This window comes from Grus americana, chromosome 4 (genome assembly GCF_028858705.1).
Source record: "Grus americana isolate bGruAme1 chromosome 4, bGruAme1.mat, whole genome shotgun sequence".
Taxonomy (NCBI): Eukaryota; Metazoa; Chordata; class Aves; order Gruiformes; family Gruidae; genus Grus; species Grus americana.
The window spans coordinates 59,813,016-59,836,783 of record NC_072855.1 but is presented as its reverse complement, the minus strand read 5'-3'; the positions used below and the strand labels follow the sequence as shown (position 1 = coordinate 59,836,783).

The window sequence follows — 23,768 nt, the reverse complement described above, 5'->3', positions numbered from 1 at the left end:
AAGGGTATCTTGGGGTTCTTTTTTTCTTTTTTTTTTTTTAAATAAGTTGAAGTGGATACAGTAATACCTTGTTTCCAGCCTCCTGAAACAAGTGCTCTTTCACCTAAGCAAAGCACTCTGCACTTTACTGGTGTGTGCACACTCAGCCAGGAGCAGTGACAGCCACAATTTGCATGTAACCACCTCGGCTTTAGGGAAAAACCTGCTGACCCTGTAATCATACCGTCATATGCAGAATTATAAACCAACTGTTACCAAAAGGAGGAAAACCTGTGTTTCTGTTTGTCTCAAAAAGCAGAGATATGGAGACACATTAAAGCAGCTCCAAAGTGCTGCTACTTTTTTTTCCTTCAGAGATGCTCTAAAATAATTCTGCCCAGTATGATATCAATGATGCACAGATCTGCTATCAGATTTACAGAAGTTACCTGGAAATCCCAGAGCCCTTCCATCTACATTCAAAGTTCCCCAGTTGTAATTAGCTTGCAAAGAAAATGAGCTCACAGCAAAAGCATTAATATTATCCCACCAGGAATGTCCCAGACAATCACAGCACGAAGGTCATGTGCTAAAATTCAGCACATGAATTCAGGTGAATTCGTCTTCACCACAGATACAGTACAGGTTTTTACAAGTGATCCCTTCTCCTGTGATGGACCAACTAGTACAACTGCCTCTAAATTTGGCTCTTCTTCTTCTTGCAGTAATAGAGAAACACTCTCGACATCTTTTACGTCACTAGCTTCTTCACCAAAGGTGAGACACATCATCTCCTAACCCCTAGAGCCAACCAGTAAGTCTTTGCCCATGAAGATCACTCATGCATCAAAAGGGGTGCAATCCAATAGACCTCCCCTGGGCCCCACCTCCAGTCTTGCCCGGACCACAAAGCTCTCACAGCAAGCACCATGCAATCCTGAAGCAGTTCCCAAGCCCACCATGGGCTGCCAGGTCTCCATCATGCAACTACAGCCTCTCCATCCTACTCTAGGGGATGCTCGTCTCCAGCATCCCTGCTGAGCTCCCCAAACCAGGCACCCTCCCACACCTTCCCCTAGCTCCCTTTTCTTCCCACAAGACACGCAGAGAACAATTAGTAGGACTGGAGAGATTTACAGGTTTTAAAAACCCAATTTCCAAAACTGCTCATCATCCACCTAGTTCTGCATACCTAGGCTGCAAGCTCTGCAGGACACAGTTCATCTGCTTTGCGTACATGCAGCAGGACCTGTGAACCCACCTAGGGCTGAATTCATTCTTGATGGCTGTTAGCGGACTTGCCACGAGCTGCCCTCATGCTTTATGGCACATTCCTTGGTTTCTAGCACAGAATTAAGTTCTTTTATTTACTTCACAGACACCTTCAAATGCTGCCTTACCTATAGCAAGGACTTGTTACACAGTCTCTGGAGAGTCTTCTGGGAGGGGAGACCACCAAACGGCTCCTCTCTAGCCTACAATTTGTATTTCAAAGCCAAATCAAACTCACTTGCACATGCAGACAATAGAGATGGGGAAATGAAAGCACAAAAATGCACAACATATAACGAGGGCAGCCCATGTCTAGTGTGTACTCGATGTAATTAGCCTTCAAAAAAGGACTTGAATTTATCTCATTATGTCCCATCAAGACAGACAGAAAATCATTACAGCACAAGAGTTTACCGTGCTTCTAGTTTGTGCAAAGCAGCAAATGCAAAATAAGTCAGTTTTTCTTGACAGATTTTCAACGAGGTGCTGCTTGTTAATGACGCTGTGATACGTAGCTCAGCTCAAAGGGAATGTTTGGTTTTCAGGAATGTACAACAGATGTACAATGGCAATAACCTATGTTTTAATGAGGGATGTGAAATAAAACTGAACTGGACCAATTTTTGTACAATCTGCATGCTCCCATGGGTCAGGCAAGTCCTTTCTCTATCCAAAAGGTGTAAGGAGGAACATTCAAGAGCATTAAATTACACTGAAGATTTTAACATGAGTCCTCATAACAAACAGCCAGCAGAGCAGCACGCTGTCGTATCTAAGTGAAATACCCTTAGGTTGGTTAGAAAGGAACAATTCAGGAACAGAAGATGAGATATGCAAAAAAAGACAGAAAACAAAAATAAATACAAGAATTACCACAGCAAGTGGTGGTGTGCTGAGTCCTGCAGCAGATGCTTTGGGGAAGAGAGAGGGGGATTTGCAGGGTTCCCCCAGCACAGCATTCCAGCCTCTCCCGACCAGCGCCTTGGGGACCACTCCTGATGGAAAATACACTTGCATTACTATGCTCAGGAGCAGAAGCAGCCATAGCTGCCTGGGTGTTTCAGGCATAAGTAGCACCTATTATAATGCTTTTCTCTGTACCCTTTCCTATGTTTGCTTTGTACACGACACAGAGGACAGCTGGTGAGGTGGTTCAAGCAGCAATCCTCTAATAAACAGGGTTGCTGTGATGAAATGGATGCTGTTACATGAAAGCTGACCCAGGAACATCTGATGCCTCCACACTGCAGAGCAGGTACCACAGTAGCCGGATGGACACAGTCTTGGCTGAGCTCAAGAGCCAAAAGCAGGGGCTGGTACCATGTCATTTCTCTGCCACTGGTAGCAATGTCTCAGATATTTTGGAAATTGGATTCAGAGCAGAACAGGGCCACAAACAGCTCACCTTGCATGTACCTTGGTCTTTATCTTACCATTCCTCTTCTGACAGTCAAACTTACAATCTCTTCATGAAGTATACATGACTTTATTTAAAATTACATGGGTGTCTGGGGTTTAATTTCTAATTAAATCTTATTTTAGTCTTCTTATATTTTTATCTCAGTATTTCCAATTCAACAGCTCTTAAAAGGACACACAGAACTAGCACAGTACAGTCACGCACGTAATGGTACTATCTCTCTTTTCAAGGGGGTGGGAAAAGGAGGAGAAATAGGATGAGCCTAAGATTCCTCATAATCTGCTGCAAGGCAGCTGAAAAGAAATGAAATAAAGTTTTAAGCTGTTGATGAGATCTGCTTCTTTCTTCCTAATATTAAAACTGATAACTCCTTAACTGATTCACAGCCACTGATGTGTGAAAATAGTCTTTAAATGAAATTGGTTGCTAGAAAAAAAAAAAAAGAGTATTTTTAGACACAGCAAATATGCCATAAACAACCTGCTGGTGTTAGGTACAAGTGGGATGTGTTTCTGTTAGTAGCACATCCATTATTAGCAAATTAATTTCACTCTCTCTATTTTTAGTAGCAACCACAAAACGTTGCGGGCACGGAGCATTAACGTCTGTGCAGCCTCTTGCTTGCGCACTTCAGGAAGGGCCAGAGAGAGATGGCTGCAATGAAGGACAGCAGCAAGAGCCTCTCGGGACAGCAACGGTGTGAGCTGATCCCTCAAACCGCCAGTGATCGGATTGGAAATTGGCTTCGTGCCTTGCAGACAGGAGCCCACAAGAGCCATGCTGGTAGACGCTAGCTCTTCTAATGTGGGTGGATGGAGGAGGAATGACTGGTCCTCTGACAATGAAAAGTGGCCTCTCCAAATGACACGCTGAACTTTATGTGCTGTATCAGTACTAGAGACAGCGAGTACCAGTGAGGGGGGAAAAGAAAGGCAGGCAGAACAAGTCAATAACATCAAACAGCTGGGACTGCTTGACAGATTATTTTCTGCAAGCTTTAACATCAAATGGTTCACAGCTGCATCCCTGTACCCATCCCTGAGCTTCAGCTGAAGGCTGCATCCAACAGGCAGGGCTCCTCTCTGACTGCCCCACGCCTTCAGTCCACACCGACCCCAGGCAACAAGTGCTGGAAGCAAGGACCACCTCCGAGGCTCTCCATATCCACTGGCACGTAAATGGCCATGTCGGTAAAACCACCCAATTAATATTAGTGGGAATTCCAGTTTTGTCCCTGGAGAGAGAAAAGCTAGGAAACACGACCCTATCAGCCTTGAAACCCCAGGAGATATAAAAAAGGTCCAACCTATTACTCCCTTCGCACTCTCCTGATGCTGGGAGGATAAGCCCACAGTACTTAAATGCTTAGGATCAGCAAAGCGACCTTTCATATATCCCAGAAAATAAAGCTCAAACAGGAATTACACTGACTCCCTTGCAGAGCACCAAATTAGTCTCCACAGTAATCAGAAACCACAAGTATAACTCATAAGGCAGTGCTGCTAATCCATAAATAAAGCTAATGGACAAAATCTAACAAAAATTAATGAGGATAAGGATGCCCAGTCTAGACAGAGCACAAGTTATCTGGCTGAAACGGAGGTTTCCTCCCCAAATTGCAAACCCTCTTTGCTTCTCCTTCCCATCCTTTACTCCCGTTTGCCTCTTCAGACTGCCAACTTCTTTGGGCAGGGGGACACGGCTCAAATTACCACAGCTTTTAGAAGCAACTACAGCATAAAACTCTCTGCCCCATGGACAGACCCATAATCCACACTGAGCTGGCTCTCGGCTGAAACACAAGCAGGACGTGTTGTGTGTGTGCGTGTTCAGCAGAAAGGAGAGCAGCTCTGTAGCTCATCAACTCTGCCTTCATTAGCACATCATTCCAGCACAGGGAATATGCCTTGAGAGTTGAAGGATTTGAGCAAAAACAAGCTACAAATAAACCAACCCCTGTTCTAGTCTCCGGAGCTGCCATGCCTTGAAGCGTTTGCAGCGAGAAGAGGGGGCTGCTGCCTCTTAGATGCATCTAAAACCTAAAGAAGGGTTTAGTGAGGTATGGTCTTTACAACGTGGAATCAATTAAACTGCTGAGTGGCTCCAAGCCTCAGCTTGTGCTCCTGACACACACTTTTACTTACAAAAAAACCCAAAACAAAAACCACAGCAGACTGTCTTCGTGTCTCCCAACCAATATAAACATGATCTCCACGCTCTTCTAAAAAGTATTTCAAGAACTACAGCATCCCACCATCGAGCATCCTCCTGCAGAATTTACAAGCAGGCTCCCAAGAGCTAATCCTGCCCTCCCTAACAGCTCTCCTTGAACTGCAGGCCGACATCAAAATTGCTGCCAAAGCTATAAAGCTATAGAAAAATGTGTAAAGTGCCCTGATTATATCTCCTTTAGGGTTGGTCCCTCTATCTGCAATAGCGCTATGTTGCTTCCTGCAGCACGCCATGGGGATTTGAAGGGAATTAAATAAATGCCCACTAATAAAACATCGTAATTCGAAGCTGTCGGTTTGCTTGAATCCAGTGGACTTGCCGGCATCCTTCAGCAACTCCAGCACCCAATGCTGCAGCCCAAGACCTGCTAAAGGTCCTTTTAAATGGGTTCCTGGAGCTTGCTGGATAGATGGGGCATCTGAAGGCTTTGCACCTTGTAAAAAGAGACTCGGCCTCTACCTTGGATGTAAGCCAATCCATGCATCTCAAGTGGGAAATTCTCTTTTACACTTTTGGGCTTTTTTCTCTAAGAAAGCATTGTGGGTTTTGATGCTGCTTTGTCCAGCCCCACACTAACTCAGGCTGAATTACCTCCACTCCGCATTGAAATCAGTTCTAGCTCTGAATACCAAAACAACCTTGAAAACTAAAATATAAATAAATTGGTACTTTCAATTCCTCCCTTTGAAATACCTCTTTTTCTACCACACGACTCACTAAACTGTCACATGGCAATTTATGGCATGACCATAGCTGCTGGAAAACTAAGAATTAACTGCCACTAATGACATTAATGTGTTTCTTCTAAATGGTATGAAACTTCATCACATGGCATCACTCATCAAATTCCCAAGTCAGCTACATTTGCAAGCCATAAAAATACCTAGAACACAATGCATTTGAAAATGCTCGTGATTACATTATGATACTAATGGGCTATATTTCTGCACATCCCAACTTTGCTCTAAAGAAGATTTTGAAGCAATCAGTGAGGCAAAACCTGAGTCAAGCCTAAATTCTCAGCAGTGTGATGGAGGAGCAGGGAAGGAGATTTATCCTGGCATATATGCAAACTTGTGCTATCATTTGGGTTTGACTTCGCAGAAGGAAAGCAAGCGATGGAAAATAAATGCTCTTAGGGGAAACAGAAGATTTTTCAAAAGAACTCGGCACCGCGCGAGCGTGCTCCCACTGGCTGCATTGACAACAGGGCTAGCGGGGCGTGCTTCAGTTTTGTGGGCTTTTTTCCAAACTTTCCTGTCCAAAAATTCCCTGTGAGAAATTGGTACATTTCTAGAGAAAGCACTGCCTGGGATGAAGTGTCATTTCCTAGCAAACCCAAAATTTCTGTGACCAGCAGCTGCATGCTCTTGCAAGCGTGTACAAAGGCTCCTTCAGCTCTCAGCCCAGGTGGCACCTGCAGTCCTCCTCGCTCCCTGGTTACAAAGGACAGACCCAGGCTGGTCTCGCGGAGCCCCAGCTATCTGGCTTACAATTAAAACAGGCAGTCCACAATCTGTTGCTGCAGCCTCTCTGCCTGTTATAGCTATAAAATACCTATCTCTGTAAATCTCTGTGTCCATAAAAATCTATCTGTGTATCTTTTCTTTGTTCTCTGAGGTGCGGGACGAAGACGCACTTAAATTATGCTTAAATTACTGTCTTTTTTTTTAACGAAGACAAACTGAAATCATTTTACTCCCTTAAACAGAGGAAGTGATGATTTACAATGCTGCACCTAAGGGAAATATACGATTTAAGATACAGAAGGCAGCAGAGAGACATTTGTTTCTGCACGCTCATAAACATAACTTGAGATGCCTGGCTCTGTGCGTAATCCAAGAGGCACAAGAGTCTGTTTTGGGGGTTTCTGCACACAAAGATACGCACCCTGGGTTATCCTTTGTTACGCGAATGGTAACTTAAACATTCAAGCTGCATTGTGCACTAAGCAATCGGAGGATTGATGGACAAGCCACAGAACTCCCTAGAGTTCAATAGCAGCATTGACTGAATAGCAATAACAAGCATCATCCCTAATGGTAACAGGGGGACAGGATCAAACTTGAAAACCATGCAGCCAAAACCCTCCTGTGTCCGTCTGTGTACACGTATTACAGACACTAATGCAAAGACCAGTTGGTAAAATCTCCTGGAAAACAGGGTTCTTCAAAGCCGCATGTTTGCTGGCACAATGCTACAATAAAAGGGTTTTAGTCTTCTGGTTCAGCCTACCATAGGGATCTGGAACCCAGCCAGCAATGAAAGAAAGATTCTCTAATTATGCTGTGGTTTGGACAATTGCAAACCATTGTGGTTAAGAAATATGACGTTTGGGAGGATTTATTCTGATGATTTATGTCACGTGTGTTTACCAACATTTCAAGGTTTTAGCCTGAACTAACAGACTGTACATATGCAGGCAGTAAAGACAAGTAAAAATGCTTAAAATATTTCCTTCTGGTTGGCTCTACCCTGCGCAACTTCATTTGTGTGACCAAGATTTCTAGGCAGTATAAAGTCAGCCTTTCCTCTGCTGGCTGTTTTGGTCCAAAATAGGCAGCATTTCACCAACTTATGGTGATGCTAACACCTACACGAAAGGATCTTTTCAAACGCTGCCTCAAATGTTTAAGGGCTTGTTTGCTCCTAGCTTTATGATCATCTGTCTCAGGAGGTAAATTTGGTAGGACTGGCTGCAGACAATTTATTTTAAAATTGTTCCTCTGTAATTTATGACTGAACATATGTCACTCCAGACACATCTATTCAAATTCCATCAGAGGGCGACGGAGATGGATCTTTTACAGTCCTTCTGACCAAAAAAAAGATAGAAAGGATTTATCCAGAGTTGCCTGAACTAAGTGTGCTAAGTGGGTTTATGCATGTATAAGTGATTCCAGGAAAGTGGGGCTTCTTTTTTACAAATTTAAGATACAGGTGATGTTAGCCAATTCTGCAGCAGGCAGGCAGCTTAGAGGTGCATGGAAGGAAACATGGATGTGTCTCTTGAGGAACATCTCCCTTCAGTCATGCCTCCTTCTGCAGAAGCTCGTGGGTTTTTGCATGGGAGCACGCTGGGTGGAGTTACAGATGCAGGTCTTGTCGAGCTAAATTCTGCCCTGATACGCTACCACGAGATGCTTTGGCTTTGGTTAGGAGGCAACAAATCAAAGTGTGTGTACAAGGAGGATGCGGCAAGTATTAATACCCTGAGAAATTTAACGAGGAAAGCTGAGAAAGGTCCACACACACAAAGAACAGAAACATCAAGCAGTTATCCTGTCACTACGCAGATATAATGCTTCATGATTTTAGTTTAATTAACCAGACATAAAAATACTGATATTATTTGTTAAGTTGACTAAACTACTCCTTTGGGTCAGATGAACACTGCAACACTTCACTGTTCATCTGCCTTGCCAGGTAACTCCACCGAACAGCTCCTCTTTAGGAATGAGCACAACAAAGGGCAACCTGAGGCGTTGCCGGCTCTTCCCATGTCGCCCTGACAATACTGGGAGCTTTTCTGGAGCATCAATCCTGCAGCCCTGCAACAACAAGAGAATTTATTTCAGTACAATCTCTCCCATTTCTGGAGGAAAACTTGCTGCATGTGAACAAACATGCTCAAACCCAAGTTAAATCAATACAACTTGACACCTTTAACCTCTTGATTTTAGAGCCAATCTCAGTACTATTTGGGCAGGTGGCCTCATGGCTTTTGGATGCTAGAGTTGGACCATCCTTGCCAGAAACTAGCTAGAACTGCTGTGACTCCAGACCAGACAGAAAAACACCAAAACCTCAGAGAAAAAAAAAACCAGTTATATCCCAAGAAGATATTTTCTTTGTCAGACTATGAACAGTACTTTTCTGAGACAAAAGCATCGTGTTATTGGGAGGGAGATGTCCTGCTAGCATACCTGTCCACTGCCTCTTCTCATGGGCATTGTTCTTGCCCCCAAAATGGCTGTCTGACATATGCAACTGCTCCACAAATTCAGATGTGAAGCAAAAAGTAAACCAAAGCAAATACTGCCTTCCCTCCTGCTACATGAAGCCTCACCACAACCTCCTTCCCGCCAAATCCGTTTCCCCATACCATAAAGCACTAGCCTGAAGCACGCTTTGCAGCAGTGATGCTGGCCATTCTCACAGGCTTTTTATTTAAGGTTTTGAGCTGCCAAAGCTTGATGTATGGATATTTAATTCTTAAACTATTATAAAAGAATACTGCTGCTCACATGTAGCTTAGCTGGCTCTCCAGCTACATCCAAAGAAATAAGCATTGCCTACATAAGCCTGTTTGTAATTTCTGCTGCATCTCCGCACCCTTCAGTCACATCAACTTGAACAGTCTTCCTAAGGCGGTTTGGGAAAAAACCCCAACACTTCTGCTTTACAGAAACCATTCACATTTGATTTCTTCAAGGGAAGACTGGAAGACAACAAGAGGGGAGAAAGGGGAATAGCTGGTGTGGGCACAAGGGCATTGCACCCTGGGTTTGGCGTACCTACACCTTGCAAGAAAAGACCGCAACCTGGTTATCTTATGTCTCATACACAACTGCCCCCAACAGTTTACCATCCCACAGCTCCTCTTCCACACCTTGTTTTCAAAGCCTTGTCAAGTACTGTGGCATCTATCCTGTGACACCCAGCGGGCAAGGGTTGCACAGGAGGATGCTGCTTGTCCTCTCAGCAGCCCTGAAATGTAGAGACTGCAGGAGAACCTGAAGAATCAGTCTTGCCATGAAAAAAAAAAAAACAAAAAAAAAAGGGAGAGAAAAGAAGTTTCTAGCCTTTTTGAGAAGAAAGCCTGAAAATGCAAACACCAACAGCAGAAGACAGCCCAGTATTTATTCTTTTAAGTGGCACACATTGCACTGAAAGACCAAACGGGAGTTTCCTGACTCAAGTAGGGACTGGTAATATTTTCCTCCCTGTCATCTCTTGGCCTCACCAATATCCAGCATCCATTCCATATGGATGCACTTCTGGATCTTGGGTTTCTTTTCAGATGCACTAGAGAGCAGCTAGGAACTTCTGAGGCTCTGACACTTAGCCCAAATCCCATTCACTATTTACTTTTTCAAAAGTTGCGCAAGTGGCAAAAACACAAGGTTCATTATTCCGCACAGAAACTCTCTTGTCATCTAGCCAAATTTAAAAATAAATAGTTGCAATTAAATGTGTTGCTACATTATTTATGTAGATGCATTCAATTTGCAGAAAGCTGCTATAAAATATTCCCCTTCAATACAAGGGAAATTTATTGCACTTTTATTGTATACTTTCTTCACCCTGCTCAAATGTATGTTGCTCCCTGCCTATTTTTTTTCCCTGTGTTACTTAACACATCATTTTCCAGCCACTGTTTCTGCTACTTTTGTCTTGAAAGAATGAGGGATGTAATCCAAATCCAAATGTTTCTTGATTATTTGTGAATAAGGCTGCTGAATGATTACTAGACAGATAATTCCAGTATTTCCCTTGCAGTCGAGGACCTCTCCTCGTCTCTGCATTTTGCTCTTACAGCTGCTGGGTAAATGATATGCACCGAGGCTGCCCAAGGCTTCAGAGTGCATATTAATTTTGCCAGGAACTCCAGACACTCTGAAGAATTGCTAATTTAACAACAGACTGTGAAATTATTTTTTCTTTTTTTATTAATTGCTGTGCTATTTGAAAGCGACTTCACTGCCCCGACTGTCTTATGGCGTGAAGAACGGGGCATTTCATCCTGCCAGGAAATAATTGAAAGCTTTCTCCTCAGCGGTCCCTATATTCATAACCAAATATAAATATGTGAAACAAGTGCTAACAAAAATAGGTTAACTTGCTGCAGGTGTTCCTCTGTCAATTTATCCAGGTGATATTAGCGAAATCTGACAGGGAAGCACAGTGATATATTTCACTTGTGCCTTGACATTTTGATTCTGTTTGTTAGGGTGTATGTGCAGGGATCTGGCTTTTTCTCCAAGACCTCTATAGCTGTCAGTCTGTGCAAACAGGATTTGACAAGATGTCCATTTAACAGGATGGGAGGGCAAAGAAAAAAAAAAGAAAAGAAAAAGAGAGAGCTGGAGAGACCAGGTATCTGGGTATAGCTGCACTGCAGTGCAAAAAATGGATGCTCTTCACATACCAAGCAACTTGAAAAAAAGAGCAGCTTGATATGCAGGATCTAAGGCAGTTTGCATCCTTTAATCAATAGCTCCTTCAAGAAAGGTGGCCAAGAATAATATAAATAGAAGGCAGAGGAGAAAGAAGACAAAAGGCCAGCGTTGGAGAAGGCATAAGGATCACTGTACACTCATCCAAAGAAGATTTTTGGCTGGTCTTATTCCTTTTTCAAAAGGAAAGAGGAAAAAAAGAAAGCACTCTCTTGCTCCTGAGAAGTTAGATTTCAGAAGAAATCGAAATAGAAAGTTTTGCTTTCCAAGGCTGCCCTTTTCCAGCCTGAGGAAAGAAGCAGAAGGTGATGAAGCTGTCTCTTCCAGGGATAATGTAGGAACATGCTCTGCTTATGGATCTCCAAATTTAGAAGCCTTCAGCTTGTCTCTCCCTGCAAAGAACTTTGGACCAGAAGCACATGGATGGGTTACAATGAAATACAGTAAGAATCAGCTACAAAGATGAAACAACAGAAAACGAATATAGCATTTAAACAAGACAATAATCAGAGTTTAGAGATTTATGGTAAATGGCTGGTGAATGAAGGTAATGAAGGGATTCTTGACCATCTGGGCGATTTCTGCATCTCTGCAAGACTGTCTTCAAGAGAGGTTTAAAAGCAAAAGTGAATATATAACTTGAGTAAAAATCCAGAACAAAGCTGTTAAGTAGTGGGGTTTTAACCAGACCTTACCTTTCAGCACACGTCGAAGTCACTACAGGACCTCTGCACAGCACCAGCCGCACCAGTGCTGCCTGCAGGCAGCATGACCAGGCAAGGGCTTGCCTTCACTGCCTCTGGGACGACATGAGCACAACACCAGCTCATGCCCCATCTACTCCAGGCTGCAGAGAGGCATCTTCTTTCTGCCCTCTCCTTTCAAAGGCCATGCATCCCAGCACACAGTTTTCGTGGTCAAAAACAAATGAGAGACCACCCTCTCATGCTGCACCCAGCCACCCCCCAGCTCACACAGGACCACCCTGGTGCTGTTCAAATGCATCGATGGACAAGAAAGCCAGCCAGCCACCCCATGGCTACGGGAGGGTACGTACCACCGTCACGTACACAAACCAAGCAACCTACAGCTCAGTTTGGGAGCGCTACCAAAGCGCAAGCCCGAGAGCTGGACCGGACAGCACCGAAGCCACCAAACCCAGTCACCAGGCAGGTCTGAGAATGCCCTGCCATCCCAAAAAAGGGAAGGCTGGGGAAAAGTCTGTCAAAAACCATCCAAGACAGACATCCCTGATCAGTTGTGCACCTTCACAGCACTCCTGGACATCACCTCTGGTGTAAAAGGGATGAAAGGAGACCTTGGCTGAGCAGAGCCAGTTGTGCCCTCCTTTCCCTTGCTGCTCCACTGAGGTAGAAAATATGTATCACTGAAGCCATAAAGTGCTTACAATAATGGCCCCAAACCCAGTAATCTCCACTGATGTAGGTAAATTGCTGACCCCTCTATCACTGTTATTCATGACGCAAAAAAAACCATTGGGTTTTCTCTGCAGCTTAATAGAACCTGTGGGGAATTGGCACAAGGCTTTCATTCCTTATAGTTAGCCTTTAATGTTGAAGTCTGGATTTCCTGGAGGGAAACTGAATAGTTTAGAATAATTAGTGATTTACATATAGAGTTGTCAACAAAGTTACATGATATTAAGTTACCAAGATGAAGGGTTCCACTTTCTCAGTTGCTACTTTTGATTTTATTTTAAAATTCTGTATTTTAATTCTGCTCACATTCTGCTATCGCTAGTAAAGTGGCCTGAAGCGGACAGCAAGAAGAGAGCACTAAATCGAAGGCTTAAATCACTTCTTCCTCAGTTCCCTGGCAGATTTAAAGAGCAACCCGGCACTAACGCTTTCAAATAATATACTGTTGGACCTGACACAGCAGAGAAACTCAGCTTCAAATCACACAATAGTCCAGGTGACCACGCAATTACAATTAACCTCCTGCCCGCTGTGCCTAATGACAAATGATCACATGAATGATAGGCTCAGGAAAGGACCCAGGTATCAAAAAAAAAAAAAAAAAATTGATTTCTGATTCTTACATTTTTAAAAAGCCATTTTCAGTTAGGAAAAAGCCAAGAGACACTAATTTTAGTTTTGCATCCAAAAGAAATTAATAACTCTTGCTAATACACGTGCAGGCTTAAGCACATGCTGTCAGCCTTCTAGCAGCAAGAGGGATGCATGGAAGTCTCCTACCACCACAGCGCTGTAATCGGAAATGTACTAATATCCTGTACCGTTATAAATCTCAGCCCAGACCAGCAAACATGAATTTTGTCTGTACTGGATAAAAAAAGGTAATATAACCTCAAAACAGCATGCCATATTTTTTGGCACACTTACTGGGCCCATGGGGTTCCAATTACAAGGTCGCTGACTGAGGAGGTATCCTATGCGGTCCCATCAGGTTCTGTGCTTTTTCTGCTTTATGTCCCTCACCCACTTACCTTGTGATCTCCCTTTACCGGGGAACATCCTCCTCTCTCTGCTCACACAGCATCTTCAGGAGTAAGCAGAGCTATTTTCCAGCCTGCTCCCTTTGCACAACAGGGAAGCACAAAGACTGTCCCATCCTAGGAAGAGCTGAGGGGACCCGTTTCCCTTCCTGTACCTGGCTCTAATGGGGGAAGGGTTTATTCGCCCCAAATGCTCTCCTAGTTAGAAGTTACTGCCCCTCCAGATCTGTCTGTAGAGCGGTTGGGGTGATCTCTCCCTCACCTGCTTCAGTGAAGCAAGCTCACTAGTTTAAATAATTTGTTACAGTTTTTGCTAATTCACTCATTCTAATTAGTGTCCAGACCCAAAAGGGCAGAAACCTCCAGCTGAGGAGCAGTGGGGCACATCTGTGTATTTGCATATATATATATTTCAGTATTTATATGTATAGGACAAGCTTATGCAAATTCTACCCCCTATTCTTCCTAAATCCTACATTTGCTAGCATAGATACATCTCCCAAGAATGACAGAAGAAATATGGACATGTCCACTCAGATGTCACCACTCGCACCTGGAAGCAGCAAATTACTTGCGGGCAGTGCCAAGACCTCTTTCGAAGCAAAGCAAACCTTTACCTCCTACTTGCTCCAGAGCCAAAGGACACAGCACCACCAGACATATGTGGGCCATACCCCCAGCCAAGGTAAATGGGCAGTGAACAGCACTGCGTTTTGGCAGGGCCCTCCTGCAGTGCATCTTACGGCAAGTATTTACCAAGTTGTACACCGAGCTATTTTAGCGTAGCTAATCACAGACATAAGAAAATCAGGAGATAAGTCTTATAATGCAGAGCATTATGTATAAGGGTTTCTACATATATTTATAACACCTGTTTCAGCATGTTTTTAGACAGTTCTTTTTCATAGAAAAGAAATAAATACAAATATACTGTATTCTGGCAATTTAGTCTGATGGCTGATTAGGGCAACATTGCTTCATGAATTCTAAGCCATGACATTTCCACTAATCTTCCCATTTCAACAGCAGGGAAAGGAATGGTTTTCATATCTCCATGCTTATAATTTTCAAGCTGCGTATATTATCTGCTAGTCTCTGGATTTACCCGATAGCTCTTAAAAAAACCAAAATATACTGCCACGGTCTATGAAACTTATGTGTGGCTTACTAGGAGAGCTGTATGTCATTCTGAAGATGAACAAATGTAGAAACTACTCTCATCTTTTCTAAAGTCTGTCAAATAAATAAATAACCAGATTGCTATCTGTTATTTCCCTTCAATAAGATTGCTGCTTAAAAGGTTATGAAAGATGACGGTTTTGCTTTTGCAGAAGGCTATGCACTAAACTTAGAATCATAGAATCACAAAATGGTTTGGGTTGGAAGGGACCTTAAAGGTCATCTAGTTCCAACCCCCCTGCCATGGGCGGGGACACCCTCCACTAGACCAGGTTGCCCAAAGCCCCATCCAACCTGGCCTTGAACACTTCCAGGGATGGGGCATCCACAACCTCTCTGGGCAACCTGTTCCAGTGCCTCACCACCCTCACAGTAAAGAATTTCTTTCTAACATCTAATCTAAATCGACCCTCCTTCAGCTTAAACCCATTACCCCTTGTCCTGTCACTACATGCCCTTGTAATAAGTCCCTGTCCAGCTTTCCTGTGGGCCCCCTTCAGGTACTGGAAGGCTGCTGTAAGGCCTCCCTGGAGCCTTCTCCAGGCTGAACAACCCCAACTCTCTCAGCCTGTCCTCATAGGAGAGGTGCTCCATCCCTCTGATCAGCTTCGTGGCCCTCCTCTGGACTTGCTCCAACAGCTCCATGTCTCTCCTGTACTGGGGCCCCCAGAGCTGGATGCAGTACTCCAGGTGGGGTCTCATGAGAGCAAAGGGGCAGGATCACCTCCCTCGACCTGCTGGTCACACTTCTTTGGATGCAGCCCAGGACATGGTTGGCTTTCTGGGCTGCAAGAGCACACTGCCAGCTCATGTTGAGCCTCTCATCAATCAATACCCCCAAGTCCTTCTCCTCAGGGCTGCTTTCAATCCATTCCTCGCCCAGCCTATAGTCGTGCTTGGGATTGCCCCAAAACCACGTGCAGGACCTTGCACTTGGCCTTGTTGAACTTCATGCAGTTCACACGGGCCAACCTCTCAAGCCTGTCAAGGTCCCTCTGGATGGCACCCCTTCCCTCCAGCATGTCGACCACACCACACAGCTTGGTGTCGTCAGCAAACTTGCTGAGGGTGCACTCGATCCCATTGTCCATGTCGCCAACAAAGATGTTAAATGGTGCTGGTCCCAGTACTGACCCCTGAGGAACGCCACTCGTCACTGTTCTCCACTTGGACATTGAGCAGTTGACCACAACACTTTGAGCGCGACCATCCAGCCATTTCCTTATCCACCGAGTGGTCCATTCATTGAATCCATGTCTCTCCAGTTTAGACACAAGGATGTCGTGCGGAACAGTGTCAAATGCCTTGCACAAGTCCAGGTAGATGATGTCAGTTGCCCTTCCCTTGTCCACCAATGATGTAACCCCATCATAGAAGGCCACCAAATTTGTCAGGCACGATTTGCCCTTAATGATGCCGTGTTGGCTGTCACCAATCACCTCCTTATTTTCCATGTGCCTGAGCATAGTCTCCAGGAGGGCCTGCTCCATAATCTTGCCAGGCACAGAGGTGAGACTGACTGGCCTATAGTTCCCTGGGTCTTCCTTTTTTTCCCTTCTTAAAAATGCGTGTCATGTTCCCCCTCTTCCAGTCGGTGGGAACTTCACCGGACTGCCAGGACTTGTCAAATATGATGGCGAGTGGCCTGGCCACTTCATCCGCCAGTTCCCTCAAGACCCGTGGATGCATCTCATCAGGTCCCATGGACTTGTGCACCTTCAGGTTCCTTAGATATTCTCAAACCTGATCTTCTCCTACAGTAGGTGGTTCTGCATTCTCCCAGTCCCTGCCTTCTGTGACCTGAGCAGTGTGGCTCAAGCATTTGCCAGTGAAGACCGAGGCAAAGAAGTCGTTGAGTACCTCAGCCTTCTCCATATCCTGGGTAACCAGGTCACCCGTTTCATTCCGGAGGGGACCCACACTTTCCCTCATCCTCCTTTTATCACTAACATACCTATAGAAGCTTTTCTTGTTGTCCTTGACATCCCTGGTCAGACTAATTTCTATCAGGGCTTTGGCTTTCCTAACCTGATCCCTGGCTGCTCGGACAGTTTCTCTGTATTCCTCCCAGGCTACCTGCCCTTGCTTCCGCCCTCTGTAGGCTTCCTTTTTTTTTGTTTGACTTTGCCCAGGAGCTCCTTGTTCATCCATGGGGGCCTCTTGGTGGATTTGCTTGACTTCCCCTTTGTTGGGATGCATCGCTCCTGAGCTTGGAGGAGGTGACCCTTGAATATTAGCCAGCTGTCTTGGGCCCCTCTTCCTTCCAGGGCTTTGTCCCATGGTATTCTACCAAGCAGATACCTGAAGAGGCCAAAGTCTGCTTTCCTGGGTAGTCTGTCCCAAAGTCTGCCCAGGGTAGTGAGCTTGCTGTGTGCCCTCCTCGCTGCCTTAAGGATCTTGAATTCCACCGTTTCGTGGTCACTGCAGCCAAGGCTGCCTTTGAGCTTCACTTCTCGTATCGCCTTGTGGGGATCAAATACGGTCTGTTTGTTGTCAGATTTCTTAAGCCTGCTCTTCTGCAAAGCCCCCCAGTGTAATAGCTACCACCTCCCTACATGCCAGTTTGCCCTCAGGAGACCTTACCTTCCAACCCTCGCAGCATCTTGCCTTCTAATCCCCAACCACACAGACATTTTAACACCTAAAATTTAGAATCATGAGCTCCTCAGCTGCAGTTTCTGAGTTACAGATTTAATTTTGTGTTAACTTTGGGTTTCTCATGGCTCAGCTCCCTACCAGTGTGAGCGGCTGTCTGCAAAGATACCTTGTCACCTACAGTCTTACCTGGGGCTGCTCTCCAACCCCTGAGCATCAAATGTGATTGCTTGCACACCCCTAGGGCACAACCCCTTGAGGTCTTATAGTGAGGTGGGAAGCACCCTGCTAGAGGGCTGGTTATGAACCAAAACCCTGGTTATCATCACAAAAATACATGTCAGTCCACACACCTTCCCCCACATAATAAATTTACAGAAATTATACAAAATAACTTATCTTCTCCATATTGCTTCATTAGGAGACCTCCATACCAACATCAGGATGTCACAGAAGGGACAATAAAGGTCTCCTAAACCCTCCTTAGATGAAAGAAGCAGATTTTTGGGATGCTTTCATTGACTCGTTTTGTAGTGCTCATATTTTTGTTTGCTAAAGTTCTCTCCTTTGGGCAGATTTGTTGGCTAGCTGAACAGTACACTCACAACAAGATCTTCAAAATAGTCCTGTAGCAATGCTGTGTTATTTCATAAGAGCACAGTGAAGAGTCATGGTTTGATGGAGGAGAGACACCCTTGTTTTCAGGTGCAGGGTTAGCAAAGCTACTGACTGTACCATGTTTTGGTGCCAAAATGGACAGTTGCTTAAATAAGGCAAGAGTGAACAAAATAAATGCTGCAAAATACAATGTAAATGTACTCACACTGAACATTTGGCTCAGCAGTGTGTTTCTGAAGTGAACCTCTCAATTATCCCAACTTACCATCCCTCAGCACACAATACCAACTGTGCAAAATGGATTTGTGGGGGGATGAGACTCAACCCTAAGATGTGTCTTGGGAGTCCACTTACCACGCTCAGGGGTCTTCCAGAAACAGCCAGCGCAAAGCAGGGGCCTTGCAAGATGCACAGCATGCTGCTTCACCCTATGAATCCATCCCCAATGCCTCATCCCACTTGCTAACACAGACAGAGCCTCTACTAGCATTAACTAAAACAATCCTGCTTTTTGTTCTGCCTTAACAGACACCTATAGCAGCCTTTACGCTGTAATATATTCAGATTCAACCTGTCTTTGGCATTTGCTTTCCCAATAGCTGTCATGCTCCAACACTTGTCAGTTGTCTCAGATAACCAAATATTACTCTGATGTTCACAGCGTAACCTGGAAATTCCCTACACAAACTAGAGGGAATTCTGCCAATTCAGAGCTAAATTAACTGCTTATCAAAGGCAAAACTGACAAGGGTTTTGGGGTTTTTTTTCCATGAATCCACGGTTTATTGCTTCCTAGCCCTGTAACGCTACTTAGCTTTTTCATGATCCACACATGAAGACCTTTAGATATATCAGTTCAGCTTAATAACAACACAATTACAACCACTTAATGCATTTAAGGGAACAGTCCCAGCTTAATTTCCAGTAGGAGAAGTTGCATGCTCTACTAGCAAGGCATAAACCATCAGCTTGCGCTCAAATCCTCCTTTATTTGCTTATCCAGAAACTTCCTTGCCCACCGGCACAAGGAGGAGAGCTTAGCCCCTGATGCCAACTCCTCGGGGCAAAGTCCACAGGCTCCTTCTGGAGTCTGACTGCGGCTCTTCCCTTTCCCGCACCCGAATCAATACCACCGCAGCTCCTTTGCCTGAGGTTATACTAAGTTCTGGCAGTGCATCCTTCTTTTTCCTCACGAAAGCAGCCTTCCGGGTCACATTTTGGAGGTTATCTTCTAAAAAACCCCAAAATCAAGCTTGGCAGCAATCTGAAGAGTCCCAAGCCACAGAGTTTTCTCAATACTTAAATGCTAAAGCACTTTAGCTTCTCATGCCCCCGGAAAAGCAGCTCACTCCACAGACCTCATGGGCACAAGGATGCTGAGTTGTCTTGGCCAGAAGGACATGAGAAGGCTGCCAGAGGGTCACCAAAATCAGCCCTACACATATGGCAGCTCAGGTTTGCACTCAGCAGCGTGCCTACAGAGAATTTGGCACCCCACCACTAAATAACCCATCCCACTCAGCCACACATGATCCATTATCCTTCCAACCAATTTCCTAATCACTCTTCCAGGGGAAAGAAAAAAAAAGGATTATAATGCTTTCCAACATGGAATAAAAGGGTGGGCACATTTTGGTGCCACAGCAGAGCAGAATTGATGTTGCCCACACAACCTGGGGTTTGGAAATAATGTATTTATAGAAGTACATTAAGACCAATTTAGAAAAGGTTGATTAGATAAAGTAATGCTCATTCAGGCAAGCCTAAACAATTTTCTTATTTCATTGAATCAGCAATAATGTACTCCTACAAATGCAATAAATATATATCCAATCACCTCCTCCTTCAGTGACTTCTCCCCTTGTTCCTTTCAGTTGGCAGCATTTGGTTTGGGTTGTTTTCAGAAAGGAAAAAAAAAAAAACAAAACAGTAACTCGTTTATAAAACCTTCTCTTCCTGGTAATTTTATTTTATCTCTGTAGCATTAGGCAATCTAGCAGAAGCAAATATTGTTTACTTGTTAATACCAAGCCAGAACTCAGAGAGAGTCGATGAGACCATGGAGGAAAACTATTGTTTTCTTTGTTATTCTGCTGGAAGACCTGCGGTAATATGTCAGACATCGGTAGAGCCTATTGGGGAAAATACAAATAGTTCCTCTCTTTTCATCCATATGCATGGGAAATTGTGCTGGTCTACATGCACTGGAAGATTTTGTGCTGTTGCTCCAGCCAGCTCTTCTCACACCATTACAACACCTGCTCTAAAAAAATTCACTGCAATTTGTAATTCAGAAACCAAAGTTGTTTTGTTTTTTTTTAAATCTTGACTGTTTGATTGTGTTACTATATCAATTGATTATTCGCAAGGTACATCTCAAGAGACTTGCAGCAGTAACTGCAGAACAGGCTTCAGTGCCCGCAGTCCCCAGCAACGCTGCAGTCCCTGCACCCCACAGCCCCTGGGTGAGCCATGAAAGCAGGATCCAACCTGCCAGCACTCGTTAACTGAGAAAACGAGGGGCTACAGGCAAGTGAGGGTCCTCGCAAGGCATATGCATACAAAATCCTTTTGTTTTTGTTGAGCAGTGACAACATTTGTTATCAGGACACCGGGTGTTTACCTATGGGTTTTGATCCGACAGTGCCTTCAGCTCAATCCCCAGCCACGCAGGTATTTGGATCACAGACTCCCACCTGGCCTCCCCCTCCTGTTTTCACCCTCTCCATTACTTACCTCTAGCTTTACAAGCAATTAATATTTCTTAAGAGTAACCTGGGGGGCAGGAGGGAGAAGTGTATTTGTAATCTCCTTTCTATGCTAGCATTTGCTGCTGAGGTACGAAGGCAGGTAAATGTTGCTGCAATGATTTCATGAAAGATAGACATGAGGAAATTGCTGCTGCTGGCCAGAAATTTCGCAGGTGCATCTCTGCCCAAGCTAAATTCCCAAGCTGTATAAAGGCTCCATCAACCACTGTCGCAGAGGATTGATTCATAAAGTATACCTTTTATGAAGAGAGACATTTTTCATCCCACGCTACAAATTCAAATTTAATAAAGGATACTGCTTAAGCAGGCATTTATTTTCTTCCATAACCAAGTCCAGCAAATTTCTCTGGATCACTTTGGATCCAGCAAGGGGATGTTTCTGAGCTGCTACCAGAGCTCGTTCCCTCCTAGAGGGAAAATAGCAACATTTGGCCTCTAAAACCAAAAAGGCACCAATTTAACAAATACTTGGCACTCTTTGCAGACATTCATTTAACAGCAAGATGTTGGGTGAAAACTTTCTAAGCCAGAATTGGGTTTTCAGAAGTCCTGCATGTCCAGTCATGAAACACCTAAATGCATTTAAAAGCCCAAACTTTAACAATTTGGCAACCCAAGTCCGAATCACTCCCAGTACCACTGACTGCTTTGAGAACTGCTACACTTAAGCAAGAAAGTCTTGTGCTGTTAAGCTTCAGTGCCCAGCCACTCCTAGGGACTTAATAAGCTCTCCCAGAAAATCAGGAGTGACCGAAGGCTCACTATTAGCTTCAATGGGATAGAGGTTTTACTCCACACCTTTCACTTACATGCCTGCATACAGGTTTAGAAACCTAACTTTAGTTTGTTTCTCTTGGAAATCCCACTCTAAAAATTCAAAACAACCAACAAGGATTTAGTTAGGAAACCAAAATTAGCCAGACTTGCATAGCTACACAGCTGAGCCGCTATTTCTAAGGAGTCTTCATGAAAGCCCGGAAGAAGATTTGCTGGTTTAGGACTTGCACTATAATTTTGTTTGACCCAGGATTAGCTCTGTTCAAAACTGCATCAAAAACAAATGAATGTTTACATTCTTTGCATTACAGACACCACCCGAAGCAAGGAGAGCATTTGCCCAGGTCATTACAAGCGTGGTATGGATGTAGCTCAAAGGTCGTACTTGCGGCATCTCAGCAACTGAGGACCTGGGGAAGCATCTGCTCTTGGCCTTGTTCAGCAATGAAAGCAGGGAAGCAAAATCCTACTGATAAGAGAGATTCAGTCAGGAAAAGCTTAGCTGATCCTCCAACTCCAGCCCCAAGTTCCCTTTGGAAAGGTCCGGATGTATTTGCTTTACACAGTTGCATCATTTTTCCAGACCATCCCTGGTGAACTTTGCTCCACTTTACGTCCCTAGAGGTATACCCTTTCCAAATGTTTTCCCCAACAGCATCACCCCATCCTGAGCAACACTGCCCAGCAACCTCCCCCTTGATGTGACCAAGCCAGTTTTGGTACTGTCTCACAGGCAAAGAGCGACTGCAGAAAGCAAGAAATCCATAGTGAGAGAGAATGAAAGTCATGATGGCAAGGCGTGGGGCATTTGGTGGAGGGGGCAAAAAGAACTTTGCATAGAGAAAACTGGGGAAAAAATTAAGATGAAAAAAAGAAATGTAGGTCCAGGAACTTGCTGGTGACAGTTAACACAGCAATGCCACTCTCTGGAGCTGTACTGACCTTGCCAGAGAAATTAACGTATTTCTGCCTACTACCTGGGTTTTTTCCTGCTTTTTAAGGATTTTATGACAATAATAACCCCACAATACCTTGCAGCACTCACTCTCACATGCATGCACAGATTAAGTCAAATATAATGCACCACCCATTACTGAGCAAAGGTGCAAGTGCACCTGCTCCACATCGCTTCAGGCAGACAATTGCCCTGTCCTAACCCCTTCTGCAGCCAACATGGCAAGCAATTTATCACCATCATCTAACTTCATTCACTTCCCTTGTCGAGTGACAGCCATCAAAAGTCTTGTTATTGGCCTGTTACTAGGTGGCAAGGCAATCACGTCACCTAACAAGGTCTTAAAGAGGAGAGAAACTTCCTAAATCCCATTACCTGAAGGTCCTCCCTCCCCCAAGATGAAGATTTGCGTGTGTTTATGCCACAGATGTCAAATACATTTCTGACCCTTTTTAATAACTTTCAACCTTGCTTCTAGGTGAATGAGGCAGGACAGTCCTCCTGCAGATGCACAGATTTGCTTTGTGGATTTTAAAAACATCAACAGTTGAATTTGCTGGATGTTTTCAAGGCAAATCTACTTACTGACTAATAGGTAAGCCTTTCAGGCAGGGGCACGTCATGCAGGGATTTATCCCTGGTAACTCTGGCATGCTGCTAGGAGTATATTTCTCTACAACGCAGGAAGGCAACTTTCGCATCGTGCCATATCCAAGGCTATCACTGGAAGCAAAGCCAAAACCCTTCCAAAACTTCCTCCTCTATTCATTTCCGGGAAGTGAAATGCAAAGGGACACTCGTGGAAATGGAAATCACAAAATCTGAAATAAGATTAATAATGACAACTGTGGCAATCAACACCAACATGGTAGTCAGCAGCGTAACTCAGCTCACAACGTCTGGAGATGCTACCAAGTCTGGCAAGGCAGCGGCTGCTGCCAACAACAGCCAAGCACAAGCCATTTTGAGTTCACTGTATGGTTTTTCTGCAAACAATAATGCCAGGTCCAAAATATCACCTGCAGATGCCTTTTGACTTCTCCGTGATCGGACCTGGAAGGGCTGTGCTTATCAACAGCTGCACACCAGGGAGGGACGAGAGCAGAGACAACAAAACAAAGCCAACAACAACCCAAGACCTCTGTTTTTGGATAGCTCTCATGAAAGAAGTGCTATGAGAAAGGCTAGGTTAATCCCTTGAGCCTATGTAGATCAGCTCCCAGTCTGGATCCCAATATACAGGCCACCTCTGTATCACATATGCACTGAACAGGGTCCCACTGAGTAGGTCAGACCTCCTGGCCATTAGTGT

At 44.4% G+C, this 23,768-nt stretch overlaps 1 protein-coding gene across 17 annotated transcripts in view; it reads right to left on the bottom strand.

Annotated features, from left to right (window-relative positions):
• EPHA5 (EPH receptor A5) overlaps positions 1–23,768 on the bottom strand; it is a 224,357-nt gene that overhangs the window by 105,495 nt on the left and 95,094 nt on the right. The gene's annotated exons all lie outside the window — the stretch shown is intronic.